The 21661-nt window shown below is 43.4% G+C and overlaps 1 long non-coding RNA gene across 2 annotated transcripts; it reads right to left on the reverse strand.

Moving 5' to 3' along the window:
* Positions 1–10556: 10556 nt before the first annotated feature.
* LOC120397364 lies at positions 10557–21657 on the reverse strand. Of its 2 annotated transcripts, none has more exons than XR_005593759.1 (4): positions 21527–21657; positions 18666–18797; positions 17651–17711; positions 10557–11898 (listed from the first exon to the last, which is right to left on the reverse strand). It is a non-coding gene; the product is annotated as an uncharacterized LOC120397364 (long non-coding RNA). The 2 variants fall into 2 exon arrangements; XR_005593760.1 differs by lacking the exon at positions 21527–21657 and adding an exon at positions 20661–20729.
* Positions 21658–21661: the final 4 nt, after the last annotated feature.

Raw genomic sequence — 21661 nt, forward strand, 5'->3', positions numbered from 1 at the left:
CTATTAGCTGGTGCCTATTAGTTGATGTTTGTGGTGGAGTGAGCTGGTGGTGACAGTCCATTTCTCCACGAGACTGCTGCCCATATTACAAAAATGAATCCCACAAGTCGCAGCCACTGGCACTCTTGTCACTCTCAAAAGAGAGGCCAAAGAGTGAATGGGCATAAAGGACAAACTGCCCTATTACTATGGTGGTGGCCTGTCCAGTTCTTGGTGAAGCACAGTGGGACGGCATGGAGAAGTGGGGGCTACTTCAGGCCTGCTCTGGGAAGACAGGATTTCTGTTTCTGAAGTCGTCACCCACACTATTTTCACACTATTAAAATGATATTGTCACGGTTTTCAGAACAATCATTTCCTCTGCCTTTACAGCAATCCCATGTGAGAGTTCTTAACTTCCATATTCCTTAAGGCAAGTTTTGATTCATCAATTCCAAGGCCAGAAGGGACCACTGTGATTATCTAGTCTGACCTCCTATATAACACAGAAGTTAGAAGTTCCCCCAAAATAATTCCTGAAGCAGATCTTTTAGGAAAAAAAAACCCAATATTGATTTTAAAATTGTCAGTGATGGATAATCCATCACAACCATTGGTCGTTTGTTCCAATGGTTAATTACTCTCACTGTTAAAAATTTAAGCCTTATTTCCAGACTGAATTTGTCTAGCTTCAATTTCCAGCCATTGGATCATATTACACCTTTCCCTGATAGATTGAAGATCATCATCATGTTCCCATTACACCTTTGGCATTTAGGGCAGCGACAAAGCTCCTCCACTCCTGTGTTTCTGGCAAGTCTTTCAATGGTTCCCCAGCTGTGCCCCAGGTTTTTCAGCTCGGCTTCCACAGCTCTTCGTTGTTTTTGGGAGGCCTCGTTTTTGTCTGCCTTCAGGTGTCCATCTTATTGCTACTCAGGTGATGGAATTATTGCTACTCATCCGAAGCACATGGACATTCCATCTCCAATGCCTGCCGGCAATGATGGTGCTCATGCCTTTTTGGCTGCACCGTGTAAAGAGATCTTGATTTGAGATTGTTCTGGGACAAAAGATACAGAGGATTTTTCTGAGGCAAGTTGTATGGAATGAAGACAGTTTGGACATCTCATACTTTCTCACTCCCCAGCATTCTGCACTCTAAAGTAGTGTTGAAAGTATACAGCTCTGATAAATCTTGTGTTTGGTTCTGATGTTGTATTTTGATGATTTCCAGACTGTATTTAAACTCCTGAAGGTGTTCCTGGCTTTACTGATTTTTGTCAAGGATGTCCTGGCTTGTTCCACCATCCTGGCTGATGGTGCTGCACAAGTATGTGAATGTTTCTACATTGGTGAGAACATGATCCTCTATCTGTACTGGTGCTGGTGAGGCAATATTAAAGGTCATTATATTGGTCTTATTGCGGTTGATTTTCAGTCCAATTTTTTGGCTGAATGTGTTGAGTCAAGTTGTTTTTTCTTGTATACGGTGTTGGGTATGTGATAGGAGAGCAAGATCATCTGTGAAGTCCAGGTCTTCAAGGGATGAGAAGGGTGTCCATTTAATGCCTCTTGGCATGTCTTCTGTAGTTCGCTGCATTACCCAGTCGATGGCAATGCTAAAGAGGATTGCAGACATTACTCACCCCAGACGTACTCCTGTTTGACTTCAAAACTGAGCTCACTGTGATCAACACTGCATGTAAAGTTGAAATAAAAGCTTTTGATGACATTAATTATGTGGAGTGGGATTCAATAGATTGAAGAGCCCATTATTAAATATTTGTTCCACATGTAGGTACTTATAGATTGTAATCAAGTCAATCATAGACTCAGACTTTACAACCAGAAGGGATTATCATGATCATCTAGTCCAAGGATTGGCAATCTTTGGCATGCGGCCCGTCAAGGAAATCCGCTAGCGGGCCAGGAAGGTTTGTTTATCTGCAATGTCCGCAGGTTTTGCCGATCACAGCTCCCACTGGCTGCGGTTTGCTGTTCTAGGCCAATGGGAGCTGAGGGAAGCGGCAGCCAGCACATCCCTCGGCCCGTGCTGCTTCCTGCAGGCCTGGAACAGTGAGAGCTGCTATCAGCCGAACTTGCAGACGCTGCAGTAAACAAACCATCCCGGCCTGCCAGCAGATTTCCCTGATGGGCTGCGTGCCAAAGGTTGCCGATTCCTGATCTAGTCTAACCTCCTGCACATTGTAGGCCACAGAATCTCACCCACCCACTCCTGTAATAGACCCAAAACCCCTGGCCAAGTTACTGAAGTCCTCAAATCATGATTTAAAGACTTTTCAAATTACAGAGAATCCACCACTTACACTAGTTTTAATCTACAAGTGACCCATTCCCCATGATGTACAAGAAGGTGAAAACCTCCCAGGGTTGTACCAATCTGACCCAGGAGAAAATTCCTTCCCAACCCCAAGTATAGTGATCAAACAGACACTGAGCACATGGGGAAAAACCCACCAGCCAGACACCTGGGAAAGAAATCTCTGTGGTAACTGAGAAAGCTCCCCATCTACTGTCCCATCACCAGCTGTTGGAGATATTTGCAACTAGCAGTCACAGATTGGCTACATGCCATTGTAAGCAGTCTCCTCATACCAACCCCTCCATAAACTTATCAAGCTCAGTCTTGAAACCAGTTAGTTTTTTTCCCACCCACTGCTCCCTTGGAAGGCTGTTCCGGAACCTCAATCTTCTGAGTATTAGAAACCTTCATCTAATTTCAAGCCTAAACTTGTTGATGGCCAGTTTATATTCATTTGTCCTCATCTCACGTCAACATGGGTGCTTAACTTAAAGAAATCCGCCTCCTCCCTAGTACTTATGCCTCTGATGTATTTATAGCGAACAATCATATCTCCCCACAGCATCCTTGGTTAGGCTAAACAAGCCAAGCTCTGAGTCTCCTCCTATAAGGTAGGTTTTCCATTCCTTTTCCATTTTTCCTCCAGCCCTTCTCTGCAAATGTTCCAGTTTGAATTCATCTTTCTTAAACATGGGAGACCAAAATTGCACACAGTATTCCAGATGAGGTCTCACCAGTGCCTTGTATAATGGTACGAACACTTCCCTCTCTCTACTGGAAATACCTCATCTGATGCATCCTAGGACTGCATTAGCCTTTTTCATGGCTGCCTCACATTGCTGGCTCATAGTCATCCTGTGATCAACCAATAGAGACAGGTCTTTCTCCTCCTCCTCCTCTGTCGCTTCCAGCTGTTACGTTCCCTGCTTATAGCAAAAATTGTTGTTGTTAGTCCCTAAGTGCATGACCTTGCACTTTGCACTATTAAATTTTATCCCATTTCTATTACTCCAGTTTTCAAGGTCCTCCAGATCTTCTTCTATTATATGCCAGTTCTCCTCCATTTTGGCAATACTGCCCTACTTTGTGTCATACACAAATTTTAACACACTCCCACTTTTTGTGCCAAGGTCATTCATAAAAATGTTGCTATAGATAGGGATAGATCTTGGGACTTGAGGAACTGCACTAGTAACCTCCCTGCAGCCTGACCGTTCACCTTTCTGTATGACCAACTGTAGTTTCCTCTTTAACCAGTTCCTTATCCACCTTTCAATTCTCATATTAATCCCCATCTTCTCCAATTTTACTAACAATTTCCCATGTGGAACTGTGTCAAATACCAGGTAGAGTAGATCTTCTGCATTTCTTTTGTTTAAAAAATCATTTATCATCTCAAAGAAGGAGATCAGGTTGGTCTGGCATGATCTACCTTAACTACTTCCTCTTTCAAAATTTGTTCTAAGAACTGGCACACAATTGAGGTCAAACTAACTGGTTTATAGTTTCCCAGATTACTTTTTTCCCTTTCTTAAAAATGGGCACTATATATGCAATTCTCCAGTTATTGGGTCTGACGCCCAAGTTTGCAAATTCATTAAAAGTCCTTCCTACTCGGCTTGCAATTTCATGTGCCGGTTCCTTTAACATTCTTGGATGAAGATTATCCAGGACCCCCCCGTTTGGTCCCAGTAAGATGTTTGAGTTTAACTTTCACCTCAGATGGGGTAATTTCTACTTCCATATCCTCATTTCCATTAGCCACCCTGCCACTACCACAAAGCTCCTCATTACCCTTATTAAAAACTGAGGCAAAGTATTTGTCTAGGTCCATCCCTAGATTATCTTTAATCTCCACCCCATCCTCAGCGCTTAGTGGTCCCACTTCTTGCTATAGGGAGTCATTCAATAAGTCCTTTGCACCTAGAACTTCTGTTGAATTTGGCTCACAATTCATAGATACATTTAAAGATTGTGAGATGCTCAGCTACTATGTTAATGGGGGGGGGGGGCATATAAGTACGATAGACAGATAGATAACCAAAAAACTGATAAATGGATTTACATTTATTTTACAAACAAGAAAAAAGTGCATACCCTGCATACAAGGAGCCTCCTTGGGCTCCCTGATACAACCCACAGTTAAACTGCAGCTCAGGGTCAAAAAATCAATTTAGTCTCTGTCAAGATTTTGCTTCTTTCCTTAAACTTGTAGCTCATTATAATAAAATAGATTGTGTTGTCCCGTGCTATTTTACAGTACCATGCATTTTGAAGTGCATACATTAAGTTGGCATTTCATGGCTGAAATCCTGGCTCCGCTGATCTCAGTGGCAAAACTCCATTGATTTAAAATAGGCCAAGACTTCACCCTATATGGTTATTTTCACGCCCAGGGAATGTACTACGGACAGATTCTGTCTTCTCCTCCATGTGCACATATGAGGAGATGTGGCGAGAGCAAAAAGGGAGAAGCCAAAATCCAAGTGTTGACATTCCCTCAGTACAAGCACCAAGGGAGCCATAGTGCCACTGGACATCGTGAATGGAGTGAGGCTGTGGTTAAGTTGGAGAGGGTGCATGCTGTACCACTTCTTAGTGTGCTCTCTCAGCTTCTCTGGAGACCACTTCTGCCTATCACTGCTACAGAGAGAATGTCTCTGTGAACCACTGCTGGTGGGCTGCTTCTCCCCAACCCTCTGCCCCCTTGCCGAGCTGTGGGTTTTACAGTCACAATATAGCCCCAACGTTGTTGCTTAGTAATCTGCCACCTTGTTCCTAAACTATCATGACACTGTGTTTTGTTTCTGGTTGGTCTCTGCTGAATTTGGATCAATAGTCATCACCCAAATCTAGAGGCAAGCTGGGAAAAAAAAGGTAACTGAGTTTATAGGACTGAACTGTTCAAGTTGGAGAAAAAAATGCTTGGCATTTCTACAATGCTCCATCCAAAACAACCATCCAGCTGGATAGCACATAAAATCTATGTAACCAATAAAACAAACAAAAAAGCTTTAGTGTAAAGGACTGGGGTAGTATCCCTTCAAATAGTTGTGTGCCGTCTAGTGGTGCTCCAGTGTTCTATCATCAGAACAAATCCTCTAGCCCAATATATGCTAAGAACAGGTGACAGTGTCTTGCAACCTGTCACAGCTGTTGTTTCCAACCTAACCCTTTGATGGGTGTTACATCTCACTGCCATGACAAACCAATTCTTACAAAACAACGAGTATGGAGTCGATTTTTATTCACCTGATTAGCTATCAATGAAATCTCATGATCTGTAATTGCACTATACCTGGGTAAAGTGGAGGCACTATGGAACAGTCAGACCTGTTTCCTGAGCATTAGAAATGAAAATGACCAGCATATAGCAGCACTGAGGAATTCCTGCCATCTTACTTGCCTATTTCAATTAATATTCCCATGCAAAAATGAATGCTTTTAGATAAGTGCTCCTTTTCTAAACTTGCACAGAGACATATAACAGAAATCTAAATTGAATAAAATTACTGATGTAATTAGGACAATCTTGTGATGTTAGAGGCCTGTTTAATAGCGTTATGCAGGAAGTGCCATAATTAAAGAGCAGATTTCCACACTAACAACAGTAGCATTGAACATAAAAGTTACATTTACAAAAACAAATTAGTGCCACAAAATGTTACAAACTGATCCCTTCAGAAACATGTTTTTCAAACTGAACAGCATACATGGAAAAGCCCTTTTGGGGAGTGCATAAAAGAATCAGATTGTTTTTTCATGGATTATTAGGAAGGGACCTCAGGAGGTCAACTAGCCCAACCCCCTGCTCAAAGCAGGGCCAATCCCCAAATGACTCCCTCAAGGATTGAACTCATCACCCTGGGTTTAGCAGGCCAATGCTCAAACCACTGAGCTATCCCCCTCCACCCATGCCTTTTTTGCTCTAGGAAATCCTGCCATGGACATATGTAAGTCACAAAAGGCATTTCTGAAAAGAACCCAGACAGAGACGATCACATCAGACAGCAGAGTAAGTCTTGTGGGTAGAAAACTTCAGCAAAAAACATGTACTTCATTACCTTCTAAATGTAGGAAGACCAGATGGCTCAGATAATTGTAAAAAACCTTCCACCTTTCCCAACCTTGATATTACTTAAGATTTTCATATTGCTCACTTCAGGCTGGATCACTATGTTTGAATTTTTTTAACAAAAAGTTAAACAGATCAATAACCCAGCCCTGAGAGAACCGGAAAAATGGAAATAGATGTGGGCAACACCCATTTACATGTTCTTATATAGTGCATTAAAAATAATTCCTTGGAGCAATGTTACTTAGTTTAGGATATTTTAAAAATATACTTTAAACATTAAAAAGATTACATTCAGAAAACAAAAACATTTCTCTTTAAAATTGCTGTCAGAGTTTTTATTTGTTAATTACTCACAATATAAACAGTGCTGGCCAAGAAACAAAATAAAGACAGTGTCTAGCCTTAAAATATAAAAAACAGAAACCTAGAAAATAGGTTTCCCAGCACCAACTATTTAATATGTTGTTTGGTAAAGAGTTCACGTGACTAACTCAAGGTTAGTCACACAAGGCGCCATAATCAGAGGTGATGTGTAAGGTGGTGTATGGTGTTGTAAGTTTCATATCTTTAAATGGGCATGAAAGAGTCTAAGGTCCTGTCTACACTAGAAGGGTTTTGCCAGTATAGTTATATTGGTATAGCTATACCAATAAAACCTTCTAGTGTAGACAGTTATGTCAGAATAAATGTGCTTTTACCATTATAACTTATGCCAGTTCTCCTGTCTGGCATAAGCTATACTGGTACAAGTACAATTATACCAATATAATTGCACCTATTCTAGAACTTTTACTGGCATAGCTATGTTGGTAAAAAAAAAAATCACTCCCATAACTGATACAGCTAGTCTGGTAAAACTTTTTAAGTATAGACTAGCCTAAGAAATATCTAGAACAAAACAGAAAGGGTGACTTACTGACACAGTTAATTTCCATGTTTCCATTATATGTTTTACACACTCATTCTTTACTAGTGTTGCCAACTCTTGCTATTTGATTATGGGGTTTGTGATATTTGGTGTTTTATGTAAAGACTCAGCTGCTGGAGACATTTGATTTAGTGAGAATCACAGCTTTCAATTCTTAAAAAAAGTAAGTTTCTAGTCCTCGTGGTTGCAAAGAAATCTTGAAAACGTGACCCAGGGGCCACTAAAGCCTCAGGAAGCAGCCGAAGAAGAAAAAGAACCCAAAGTGTATTGTTTAAAAATCTCATGATTTTTAATTCACTCTTTATGATTTTGGGGGCCTGACTCATGATTTTAGAACACCTGGAATTTGTAATGCCAAGGGCCAGTAAAGCACAGGAAAAACAATTCCCGAGGTCTGGTCTACACTACAGACCTATATATCGGTATAACTATGTCTCTCAGGGGTGTAAAAAATCCACAAACCTGAGCAATGGAGTTATACTGACCTAGCCCCCGTGTAGACAGCACTATATCAGCAAGAGCGCCTCTCCCATTGACATAGCTACCGCCTCTCACGGAGGTGGATTAACTATGCCCTGAAATTGATCTTTCCATGGAAGGTCACCAAAACATCTTTCTTATGGGACTTCAAATATCCGAGTACCCTTTGAACGAGAATGTTTAAATTTGGTTCCTTCATTCATTATGGGCCACCTTTAGAAAATCTTGGAGCTGCTGAACCAGCAGGGAGAAGGAATGAGCCCAGCAGACTCCTGGGCCATTGGCGAGCGGATTGGGGCAACTGTATATGTAGGGGAGAGAGGTGGCAGACAATAAATAGCAGTTGTCTTTGATTCAATCATTTGCATTCCTTAATTTTATTCTAGTTCCTAGTGATTGTGTGCCATATGAATATTAGATGTGAGTGACTAATGACAAATATTACTTGAGAATTTTTTATTCCAAAAATGTTGTGAAACTCACAAATATTCAGGACTGATTTATTATTTTTACCCAGCTCTCTAAATTGGAAAAAATATTTGCAAAATCATTTATTGGAAAAATATTGGAAAATTCTTCAAATAAATTATTTACTGACTATTATCTGACAAGCTGTAATGATAGACAGACCCTGGCATGAGCAAAGATTGCAAGGTCGGTTCTTGTTTCTTCTTGAGGGAGCTCCTTGTACCATCTTGGAGGGAGCTCCTTGTACAGTCTTCCTGAGAAGTTCTATCTCACAGGAACGAGCTTTACTCTTTATTGTGGGGGGTTCCACTGTGTCAGAGGGGCAAAGTTGTCAAACACCGTTTTCATTCCAGAGCATTAGGTGGTCTCTTAGATATCCTGGGACAGGCCATTTGAAATTCCATGGGAAGCCAGGATAGGGAGTGGAGGACAGGTTTGATGTGTTGGCAGTAGCCCATGTTGATGAAGAGACATGCTGCAGCATTCTGTACTAGCTGGAATTTCCTTAGCCTTGAAGGCTTCATGCCCAGGTATATCCCATTCAGACAAGAAGTGACAAATAGTGCGAATAACTGAGGCCAGGTCTTGATCCACCAGGATGGGATGGGCTCTCCTAGCCAGGCTGGCCGACGGGGGAGGTGGGCAAAGGGGGCAACTGCCCAGGGATCCGGGTGATTTATAAGGCTTCCTGCCTGCCCTCGCCCCACACCGATCCCAGAAGCGGTGAGAAAGGTCCTACAGCCCCTCGGGGAGGTAGGGGGCAGGTGGTCTCCGCGCACTGCTCCCGGCCCTAGCACTGATGGGAGCTGTGAGGGCGGTGCCTGCGGGCAGCAGTACGCGGAGACCCCCAGGACCGCCTACCTGCAAGAGAAGTGTACTGGTCGCTTTCAGGAGCTGCCCAAGGTAAGCACCGACCCCCTGGGCCCCTCCTATACCCCAAACCTCTGCCCCAGCCTAGAGCTCGCATCCTGCACGCCAACTCCCTCCCAGAGCCCGCACTCCCTCCCGCACCCAAACTCCCTCCCAGAGCCTGTACTCTGCACCCCTTCCTACACCCCAACCCCCTGCCCCAGCCTGGTGAAAGTGAGTGAGGATGGGAGAGAGTGAGTGACAGAGGGAGGGGGGATGGAGTGAGCAGGGGGGTGGGACCTCAGAGAAGGGGCAGGATGGGGGTGTGGCCTCAGGGAAGGGCAGGGCAAGGGTCTTTGGGTTTGTGCAGTTGGCAACCCTACCAGGCAGGCATGTGGAAGTCCTGGCTGTACTGGAAGAGCAGCCGGCAGCTCACTGGGCACCAGCCAATGCAGGCGCAGCACAGCCCAAATTGTCAGGCAGACCGTGTCCACCTGGGCACGGCGTGTGTGTGTGTGTGCGCGCGCCCGCGCCCATTGACTGTTCTGCCCTGGGGCCCGGAATTACTGTTGGCAGGCTTGCTCCTTGCTAACAGGAGATAGTAGAAAACACTACTTGTGGATACTGCTATGTGAGAGCTTAGTGTCAGCGAGGAATCCAAAAGTACTAAACTAAGGACTGAACTGACCAATTGTGGGGTAGCAGCTTCAACCAAAGGAGACTGCACCCTGGCTTCAAACTCTTCAAAATGCTTTCCTCTGCCCACCTGCATCTGTTGTATTTAAGTTCAGCTTCAGCCAGCTGTTCTTCATCCATGAGCTGATTTCTTCCATGCACCAAGCCATCCTGGTGGTAGTAATGTGGCTGTATAAGATGTAGGATCAGGGCCCGGCCTTAGGGAAAATGGTAACTTGTATTTTGGCACACCCCTCCCCCATCACCGTTCATCCCCACGGGATCCCTGGGATTCCCCTCAACCACATCACCTCTGGGCCCTGCTGCCTCCCCCAGTATTTAATCTGTATTGAAAGAGATGCCAGCGCTCAGCCCTGGCACAAATTAAGCACTGGCAGGGCAGCCTGATACCAGCGGGTGCTGGCTGGGTATGCAGCTCTGAAGGCAATGCCACCGCCAGCAGCAGCACAGAAGTAAGGGTGGATGGCATTGCCACCCTTACGTCTGTGCTGCTGCTGTGGCTTGTGGCGCCTGGTGTTCGGCATGAGGCTCAAGGCGGGCATCGTGGTGTCACATGGGGCTGCATCTTGCCAGCGCCCACGGCCCTCCTGCAGCCCTCTGGCCATCCCTCTGGCACCTGAAAACTCTAGGGTTTTTGCAGATAATAACATAGGAATTAGCTGACAGGAGCACGTCATCTAATTGTTATATACAGAAAGAAAAAATAAATAAAAACACCGATTAAAGACACATTTAAAGTTTATATGTAAGTTTATAACAATCAGAAGATAATACAGCAAGATATTCCCAATCCCAAGCCTTGAGGTATCAATTCTGGAGCTTTAACACAAATATCAGAAACACACACTTGATACTTTGTACTCTATCTTTAGTAGCGATAAATAAAAATAAATAAAATCTGCTAACTTTCTCTAGCAGACACACTCTGTTACACTGCTATTTTAGTCAATTGTTTTTCACTCCACTAAAAACATACTTAATTTTAACATACGTGATTAAGGGTTTTTTTTCTCTTTTATTAAGGAAGGGAATTAATTTTTCTAATTTCTTTGGCATTTATGTTTACCAATCACAAGCATGTACATGACTCACTAACATTTGACTCCATCATTGCTATTGGTATCCTAGTTGGAACTTCGTTTATTTTCATGAACATTTTAAGTTATTTTACAGATATAACTAAAAATACAATTTAAAAATAAGCAACCTTCATCGGCCCAGTGTCTAAAGTTATGTGTTTAGCTAATGGTTTTAAAACTGCCACTGCTAAGGTTAGTACAAGCTAAAGTTACATTCTAGAAGGATACTATTATTTGATTGTACCACTTTAAATAATGAATGACAAAGCACAACACGGTAATAAAACTAATAATGATAATTACTCCAGCCAGAACAGGTTAAGCATTTTAGAACTCACTACTCAAGGAATTAAATGTAAGCATAAGAAAGAAACAAAATTATGAAATGCATAGACCAGTCAAAACACTGAAATAACTGCACTTGAAAGAATAAAATTACAGAGAATATATGTGCACTGCAGGAAGTACCAAGAAGTAACACCACCACCACCACAAGTATGTTTTGAGGGTTGAGTGCAAAAGAGACGTGTGTGTGCGCGCGCGCGAGAGAGAGAGAGAGAGAGAGAATGTGTGTGAGACAGAGTGCTGTCCCTTTAAGCAGAGTGACACTCACCAGTCTGAAGGCTTGTTCAGACAGCAGCAGCCCCCAACAGCTCCATCTCACTCCTGAGCCCTGTCCCTGCTCTTCTCCCACTCTGCGGAGATTGGGTACATGGGCGGGGGGAGGGGGACACCCTGACACCAGTGCCCCCTCCCCCCGCTCTGCCCAGCTGACAGGAATCCTCCGGGGAGCAGCTGGCCAGGGGCGGCTCCAATGCAGGGGCCAGGAGCAGCAGCGGAGGGATGGGCACTCCTGCTCCGGAGGCGCCCTGCTTATAATGGCGCCCCGGGCTTTTGCCCCGTTGGCCCGTATTGAAGGCCGGCTCTGTGTAGGATAGGTAGAGATGTGTCACCTGCATATTGCTGGCACTGGAGTCCATGTCATCTGACCAGTTCTCCTAGTGTTTGCATGCAGATGCTGAAAAGGACCACAGAGAGAATTGAACAAAATTACTATTATCTAGTTTCAGCGAGGAAAAGAGAGCAAAAAGGAGGAACACTCTGGTTTTGTGGCCAACTGTTGCCCCAGGGTTATTTTGTAATCTTTGTTGACACTCCTAGATGATGCTGAATACATAAATAAAATTATATTTAATATAAAAAGTCAGCCCACAAACTAACAACTTACATGTGGCTGAAAATAAAGGAATACACTATATTGGAAATACAATCTTACCCTTCAGCCGTATTAGCATCAAGCTGAAATAAAATATTGCAAGTATTTTATCAAGGAAAACATTAATGAAATAGTTTCTCTTTAATCACCTCTCATACATAAATATGTCCTCTTCTCACGGATGCATCTATTTCTAAGTTAACTTCTTTATCTTCTATTTGCCCTTTCAAAACTTTATTCTGGATTCTTCACACCCTTTGAGTTTCGTTGTCATTTTTTTATACAATCCTTGTTTCTGTCAAAATCATATTTTTAATGCCAATGGAGATACAAATATTCAAAATGACCATGTTCCTCAGTTCTTCTGAATGTTACTGAATAAAAATTTTGGATTAAAAGGTCAACTTTAAAAATGCACACAATAAATTCACTGATAAAAATCTATTCTAACAGCATCCTGCACCTTCTCCACTGCCACACATTACATTATTCATGTCATCTTCACTGAATTTTAAGCAGTGCAAATCAGAAGATGGGGCTTGTTGACTGCTTGAGACTAGCAAAATTTCTTTCGTGCCCACAGTGCTGAAGGCTGATCTAGTGGCACTTCTTAAATTAATGAAGCTGATGCAGGGAAATAGAGCACAGACACTTAATCACTTCCTTCAGAACAAAGAATCTTAGCTATCATTTTTCCTCACATTAATCCCTTAGTATGCCCTTCCTTCACACGCACACTTCCACAGCCATTGTGGAGGGAAAATCATTCTTCTTCTCACTGTAAATCATGTAGAGATGCTCAGCAAATAAACAAAGACTTATAATCACATTAAGATCCCTTAGTGGAATGAAAAATAATTTTTAAACCCTCGGAAGCAAAGATATTCCAAAGATTTCCCAGGATAAAATAAATCACAGATATTTATGATATTATAAAATTAAGAAATAAAGGCCCTATCTATCTTAGGATCTTCCATAGCAGTGGTTTTCAAACTTTTTTTCTGGCGACCCAGTTGCAGATACTTGTTGATGCCTGCGACCCAACAGAGCTAGGGATGAGGGGTTTGGAGTGTGGGAGGCGCTCAGGGCTCCCTTGGGGTGCGGGATTAGGGCTCCAAACGGCTCTTACCTCCTGGAAGCAGCAACATGTCCCTCTCACTCCTAGGCGAAGGGGCGGACAGGGGGCTCTGCGCACTGCTCCCGTCCGCAGCACTGCCCTGCATCTCCCATTGGCCACGGTTCCCAGCCAATGAGAGCTGCGGAGCTGGTGCTTGGGGCAGTGCACAGAGCCTCCGTGGCCACACCTATGCCTAGGAGCCAAAGGGACATGTCGCCGCTTCCGGGAGCCACATGGAGCTGGACACTGTGGCCAACCGGACACTTAACGGCCAGGTCAGCTGTGCTGACCAGAGCCGCCAGGATCCCTTTTTGACTGGGCGTTCTGGCAACCCTATGTCAGCCCCATTCAACTGATTCTTCCCCCCTCCCCAGTTCTTCCAGTCAATTCAGCATTTGCCTCAGCTAACTGACCCTCTTCCTTTAGTATCCCCACCTGATGTCCTGACCCTCCTGAGTCTGTCCCCACCAAGCCATGCAGCTTACTGGTCCTCTACCTCCCCTTTCCTCCCTCAGTCAATTGATCCCGTCTCTCATCCCTCTCAGGCTGCCCAAGCAACAAAACCTGTCTCTCTTTCAGTAAAAAGAGCCTGTGCCCTCCCACATACACACACATCCAGCCATTTTAGACTGTGCCTCGGCCCCCACTCCAGCAAATTCACACTTTGCCTTCTACAATTTATCTGCTGGCTTTTTTCCAGGCTAAGTGATTCTCAGTAGCATCTTGTGGGCTGCACTGGATACCTGCAATGAGAGGGCAGCTATCCTGTAGTAGGGATTCAGGAGAGTGAGTGGAATACCTAACCTAATTCCCCTGTGAGCAGGAAAGAGCTGCTCTCTCTCTTCCCTTGCAGCCCCTGGGATGCAGCAGGCAGCCCTTGACAAGCTGCAGCTGGGGAGACAGAGGATATTCAAATCTCTCCTGGCTTACATGAATCTGCTAAGTACCCAAGGGGCAGCAGGAAAAGCAGTGAGGAGGGGATGGGGAGGTGCCCGCTATTGCATCCCCCTTGCTACCAGCCTGGTGTCTCCTCTGTGACAGTCTGAACTAACTGAATGCAAAATATCAACCTGTCTCTGCAGACAGCAGAGGCCTTAGAGATTTAAAGGTGCAATCCATGAAAAACAAAAGTGTTAACAGTTACACCACCAAGTATTGCACAGATCAAAACACTGATAATTTGATATCTGTCTGGTAGCCTATGTTAAATGAGTTTTGTGGTCTTCGTCTAATTCTAGTGGATAAGCGCCCACATCTAAAAACCATCTCAGCTGACAGTGTCAACCTTTCTACAAGTTTCAGCATAGAACATGAGGCCTGGATGGCAGTGAAAACTGATTATCCTTTGATCCCAATCAAGGATGAGGCAAATCAGTGGAGCAGCAATGGGAAGTCTGTGCTACGGCTCATACTATGGATAATTTGACCGCTTCACTTTTCAGTTCTGACAATCTGCCCCGTTCAACTGAACTCACCCACTCCTGCCTTCTCAAAAAACAAACAAACCCTCAACTCTCTTTTAAAGGACACTGCTAAGTATTACAGTTGTTGTGTGCACGGGTTTAACTCCCTACAGTTTATAACATCTTTGCAAGACCTATTCTAGCCCCATCAAAGCTCTGTACGTTGTCAAATATATTAGACATGGTGTTGAGATATTTATACAACTTGCTTTCAAATGCAGTCTCTCTGATGCTTTAAAAGCATTGCCAAAAATATATAAGATGGCTGAACCATACTGTTCTATTTATTATTAATAATAATAATAATGTTTATTTCAGTAATACCTAGGAATCAACCAAGAATGGGGCATTATTCTGCTAGGCACTGCACAAACACAGAATAGCAACCAGTCCTTGCCACAAAGAGCTTACTATCTAAACAGACAAGATGGATAATGGATAGGGGAAAGGCATATAACAGACAAGCCTAGAAAACAGTGCAATGGTGGCAAACCTTGGTTCCATGATTTGTTTCTGGTGGAGTTTAGTTAGATGGAGATTAGCTAAACAGAAAGACAAGTGTAGGGAGAGGGGATGCTGAAGGGAAGGGGTTGGAGGGCAGGAGGGTAAGAAGTGTAGGTTTAGTTTCTTGTGTGTGTGTGGTTTTTTTTTTTAACATAATACTCATCACCATATAGCTGGGTTCTGCACAAAAGCCTAAAATACCATTAATTAAAACAAGGCAGGGGTTCAAAGACCCAGCGAGAAACAGACACTGCCAAAAGAAAGCTAAAATAAAAATACTCCAGAAAGCATTTTCTCATCCTAAAAATGTATGAAGAGACACAAAATATAAGACAGGGCTCCTGCTTATAAACAATGAATATCCAGAACGAAATCTACATTAGCATATTACACTGTAGGATAATAAATGTTTCTCTCTGCTGAGAGTTATTATTTATTACTTATCTACTGCCACAAATTCAACCTTGTAAAACTCATGAAAATTTATAAGTACAGGCAAAAAACTTACTTGCCCATCCCCATCATGACGACAAGTAAAATGAAGAGAGGTTGGGGTGGAGTAGTAATATTTTAGCCACAAAAAAATGTTCGTCCAGGGCAGGTAGAATTTTTCAAACCCGCTGTAAGGTTTGTAGCTGGCTCTTTATAAATACATAAACAGATAAGATCCTTGCCCTGAAGACCTTAAAGCCTAATTTCATGGAATAACTGGTCAAGGACAAGGAAGGAAGGGACTGTCACTGGAAATATTCATGAAAGTGGATGGAAGGAGGAGAGAGAGCACTTGGTGCACACATAGAGAATCCAAACTGTCTAACTCCAAATCTAGTGCTCTGTCCACTGGACTGCATTGCTTCCCCTGACCTGGACCTGAATAGATAGCCTGTGCAACTGACAGAGATCTACTCCATTCAAAAGGCAGATTGCTGCATTCCACACAATGCTGATTCAGGAAAGAATCCCTATTCATTTATGGCATTTAAGCATCTACTTAAAGTTATATACATGTAAAAGCCTCATTAATTTAAAGGGGCCTTAAGCAGGTGCTCGTGTGCCCTTCCTAAATGCAGCTGCTTTCCTGAGTCAGCACCTCAATAGCTCTTGCCCCAGGTAAGCCATGGTATAGAAATTCAGCCTGGAGACCTAGGTAACCGGGGTGAGGTATTTAAGGTTTTTGTTTTTTCTGTCTATACAGGTAATTTGAACAAAGAAAAAGAAATACAGGTGGCCAATAATACATTTCATTTTATAATGTTTCCAGGCTGTGAAACAACAGCAGAATCAAACCTATAAAAGAGTGAATCAGTGAGCTAAGCAGATAAAATCTCACAAGTCCACATAAAATAAAACTAAATTATTGTGCCAGACCAAAAATGTTTTCCAAACCAAAATGGCCTTTGTAATACAAAACTTGAGACCTCCCACTCTGAGGTGCAGAGAACCCACAACACTGAATCAATGGGAGGTGAATGCACTTCCAAGAGAATGCACTGAACACAGTGCAGGATCCAGGTCTGAATTTATGGCCCTTCTCAACAAAAGAGATGGTATTCTACAAAGCTGAGAGTGCAGAAACAAAGATAATAAGTATTCAGAACCCTTAACAGCTTTATGTGCTTTCCATCCATACATCACTATCATAGGTTTTATCATTTCCATTTTACAGAAATTAAAGAAGTTAAGTGACTTGCAGCAAATCACTATTCATCTATTCTGCCCTGTAAGAACTTAGGACCTTGATTTTAGAAGGTGACATGGTATAACCCATAATTGCACATAATGATTTCAGATGTTCAAGGGTAAAATCTCACTTTGAGATATACCTATCTCATAGAACTGGAAGGGACCCTGAAGGGTCATCAAGTCAAGTCAAGTCCAGTCCAGTCCAGTCCCCTGCCTTCACTAGCAGGACCAAGTACTGATTTTACCCCAGATCCCCAAGTGGCTCCCTCAAGGATTGAACTCACAACCCTGGGTTTAGCATGCCAATGCTCAAACCACTGAGCTATCCCTCCCCTCAAAGACTTCGAACACAGATTTATTCATGGCATGAACATGGACTGCAAACACATCACTGCAGATGACATTTTGTTCCTCTGCTACAAGCATGCCATCCACTCCTACTCTGAAACTAAATGGCTTCTTGAGTAGTGTGGCTACATGTCCCTGAAAATCAAGAATGACCCACTGGTTTTACAAACCCAGTATTTTATCTAAGTTTACAAACGCCCTCCAATTCCCCTTCCCCCCGCCAACTCTAGACAATTTTCTCAGTGCAAATTTCCAGCATAAAGGACAATTCCTCCCCAAAGCTCTCTGTGATCTCCCTCATCCAGATGAGACTTTGAGTCACCCCTCTTTGCCCACAGGGAGTCAGACACTAGACCCCGTCTGACACCAGGCAGTGTTCTGAGGGGCAAGCTTATAGACAACTTAGCCACACCATCCCCACATGCATCTAGCTACCAACCTGTCTGCTGTCCTCTGTACTTCTTCCATCTCCTCTGCATCAGTGCAGTGGTGAAATGAGACTGTAGGAAAGCACAGGGGGTTAGGAAGAGCGGTGAAGGGAGCATGTTTTTGTGCAATGAAGGGGAAGGAAAGAAAAGGATGGAAAGTAGAAAAGTGAGCACAGTTCTCTAAAGCTCAAAAACCAGAAGGCAATAAGAAGAGGTTCCATATAGTTTTCTTAAAATCTCATGAATTTTTAGCTAGTCTAATGATTTTGGTAGTCCCAATTACTGAATTTTGAATGTCTGGGGTTGGCAATACTTATGAATCATAGAAGTGTAAGACTGGAAGGGACCTCGGCAGGTCATCTAGTCCAGCCCCCTGCATTTCAGGCAGGACTAAGTAATAACTAGAGTCTAGTTACTAGACCATTCCTGATAGGTGTTTGTCTAACTTGTTCTTAAAAAACCTCAAAGGATGGAGATCCACAACCACCTTAGGAAATTATTCCAGTGCTTAACTACCCTGACAGTTAGGATGTTTTTCCTAATGTCCAACCTAAACCTCCCTTGCTGCAATTTAAGCCCATTGCTTCTTGTCCAATCCTCAGAGGGCAAATGTCTTCCTAAAGTCAAGCTATACCACATCTACTGCTTCCCCCCATCCACAAGGCTTGTTACCCTGTCAAAGAAAGCTGTTAGGATTGTAAGCTGTATTTGTTTTATGTACTATTAGAACTGTTTGTATATGTTATTTTGTGATTTTATTGAAATCGTCATCTTGAATTTCGTAAGTTGTAGTTGGAACTCCATATTTGTGTCCTTCTTCCCCAGTTAGTTTGGCACCCTTTCTGAGGCGTAATTGCCTGATTGGTTGCAGCACAGACTTAATCTACCTAGCAACCCAAAAGGTGAGAAATACTACCTGACCCTGAGAGACAGAAGGATATGTAGAAACCCAGTGCAGCCCGTGTCCATTCTATCTGTGCTGTCTTCGAGAGGCAAGATCAACATCTTCAAGGAGTCAGAGTTTACCTGAGTATCATGTCTGATCTGAGTTCCTCCTGTGAGATTCCAACATCACAATAGAGGGTCCGGATCCATCCCGCTGAAGCTGAGGCAGACTGAGTTGACAAGCCGTCCGTTTTGTTTCTTGGTGTCATCCATCTGAAAGCAACATTAATCATTATTCATAGGCCTGTAGTCTGTTAAGGTAATTGGTGTTACATATTCGGTTTGTTCTGTTTTATATACATTGCTTCCCCTCTCTCATTACTTTATCTTACCCTTCAATAAATTACTTACCTGCTTTGCACCCTTATCATTATCTCCCTATTTTAAGCGACACCAGAAGATAGGATCTTTTATCCCTCAAGCAGCTGTCTATAGGGGCGGGGGGAGAGGAGGTCCTGCTAAACAACTAAATTAGAACTGTTATGAGCCCATCTAATCTGTTACTACACAACATCCTGTAACAGGTTGGCCCGACATGATCTTGACAAATCCAGGTTGACTGTTACTTATTATCTTCTAGGTATTTGCAAATTGATTGATTATTTGTTCCATTATCTTTCCAGGCACTGAAATTAATTTGACTGATCTGTAATTCCCCAGGTTGCCTTTATTCCCATTTTTTAAAGATTGGCACTATATTTGCCCTCTTCAAGTCCTCTGGAGTCTCTCCTGTCTTCCAGGAGTTTTCAACGATTATTGCGAATGGCTCATATCTCCTCAGACAGCGCCTTGAGTATTCTAGGATGTATTTAATCAGGTACTGCGAACTTGAAGACACCCAATTTGTCTAACAATTTTTAACTATTTTAGCCTCAGATCCTACACATTTTCACTGGCGTTCAGTATGTTACATCTCCGATTACTACTAACTTTCTTGGCGAAAACTGAAACAAAAAAGTCATTTAGCACTTCTTCCATTTCCACATTTTCTGTTATTGTCTTTCCCCTATCATTGAGTAATGGGACTTCTTGTCCTCGTCCTTCCTCCTGCTTCTAATGTATTTGTAGGATGTTTTCTTGCTCCCCTTTGTCTCTAGCTAGTTTAATTTCATTTTGTGCTTTGGCCCTTCTAATTTTGTCCCTACATGCCGGTGCTGTTTATATTCCAGGATGTTTGTATTCATCCTTCATGATTTGACCAAGTTTCCACTTTTTGTAGGACTCTTGAGTTTCAGATCATTGAAGATCTCCTAGTTAAGCCAAGATGATATTTTGCTATACAGTACTTCCTATCTCTCTTATGCAATGGGATAGTTTGGTCTTGTGCCTTTAATAACGTCTCTTTGAAAAACTGTCCTCTTGAATTGTTTTTCCCCTTAGTTTTGCTTCCCATGGGATTGTACCTACCGACTCCCTGAATTTGCTAAAATCTGTCTTCTTGAAATCCATTATCTTTATTCTGCTGTTTTCCCTCCTGCCATTCCTTAGAATCATGAACTCTTGTCATTTCATGCTAATTTTCACCTCAGCTGCCTTCCACTTTTAAATGCTCATCCAGTTCCTCCCTATTTGTCAAAATCAAATCTAAAACAGCCTCTCCCCTGGTAGCTTTCTCCACCTTCTGAAATAAAAAATGGTCTCTAATGCATTCCAAGAACTTGCAGGATATCACCCTTGTTTTTTTCACCCTGAGATTTTCAACAAGTTTGCATCCCATTTCCATCTCAACCTCAGTCCAAGTGTATACATCTTTGATATTCAAGGCATCAACTCTTCCCTGTTTTCCCTCCCTGTCCTTCCTCAGCAAGCTGTACCTTTCTACACCAATATTCCAGTTGTGTATTACCCCACCAAGTCTCTGTGATGCCAACTATGTCATAGTTGTGTTTATTCACTAGTACTTCTAGTTCTTCCTGTTTATTCCCCATATTTCTTTACTATACACACATAAGATAATGATTTCATTTCCCTGCTATGTTTCCTCTTGTCTCCCCTCTGTCCCTGCTATAAGTGTCCATTCTCTCCCACCCACCCCCAGTCTAACCCTTCTCCCAGGTCGCCATGTGTTTGACTTACCTGTGGGCTTTTGTCTCCTAGGTGTCTGAAGTTAAGCTCCTAAATACATATTTGGACAGCTGAATAAAAGATCTCATTTTAGCAGTGCTGAGCACCCCGCACTTCTCCCCCAAAATTATACTGAAGCCAATGGAAGCTAGGGATGCTCAGAACTTTTGAAAATTCTGTCCATTTTTGTGGAGGTGCCTAATACAAATTAGGAAGCCTAAGATCAGGTACCCGGATGTGAACATTTGAGCTCTATTGGGGCATGGGATTTTTCTCTTGCCCAACAAATAAAAAAATGGTGCTCCTGGGTTTGCATGTTATTTGCAAACAAGGAAAATAACAGCCACTGTCCCACTGGCTGCCTGCCCATCCCCCCCTCCACAATGCTGAGCTGTCTGTATGACACCCCCTCCCCTCTACTGTATTGTAGGTTGGGAAGGGCCCACCCTGGGAACCTCTAGCCCAGAGGCTACCCAGCTGGGTAATGCCTGCAAGAGAGGCATTGGATTCCTATGCAGAGAAGGAAGCAGAGCCCATCTTTTTGTTCTGCATTTGTACAGCACCTTGCACAGTGGAGGGATCCTCATATTAGCAAGGGGCTCACAGTCCCTCCTGCAGTACAATTAACATAGTGGCTCACCACAGTGCTGCTACTACTATGGGGCGCTGCACTATGGCAGTGTAACCGCTGAGCAGAAACGAGCGCGGGGGCTGTTACTTCCCCCAAGCCCCCTCCCACGACAGGGACCCATTGGGGAGCAGTGGGAATGGACCGACCCCATTGGCACCCGCACACAGCAGCGAGAAACGTACGTGACGTGCCCACCTAGGCGTTCCACCGCCCGCCCCGCCCTTCTTAAGCACCTAACGCTCTCCACCTGCGCACGCGCGGCTTGCCACACCCATCCTCTCCCCACCCGCAAGGGAGTGGGCGTGGCCTGCCGCATCGCCTCAGAGCGCCTGCGTCAGAGAGGGGCCGGGCCTGCCAACATCCCGGCCGGGAGCAGGCGGCG

The sequence above is a fragment of the Mauremys reevesii genome, linkage group 2 (genome assembly GCF_016161935.1).
Source record: "Mauremys reevesii isolate NIE-2019 linkage group 2, ASM1616193v1, whole genome shotgun sequence".
NCBI classification, from domain to species: Eukaryota; Metazoa; Chordata; order Testudines; family Geoemydidae; genus Mauremys; species Mauremys reevesii.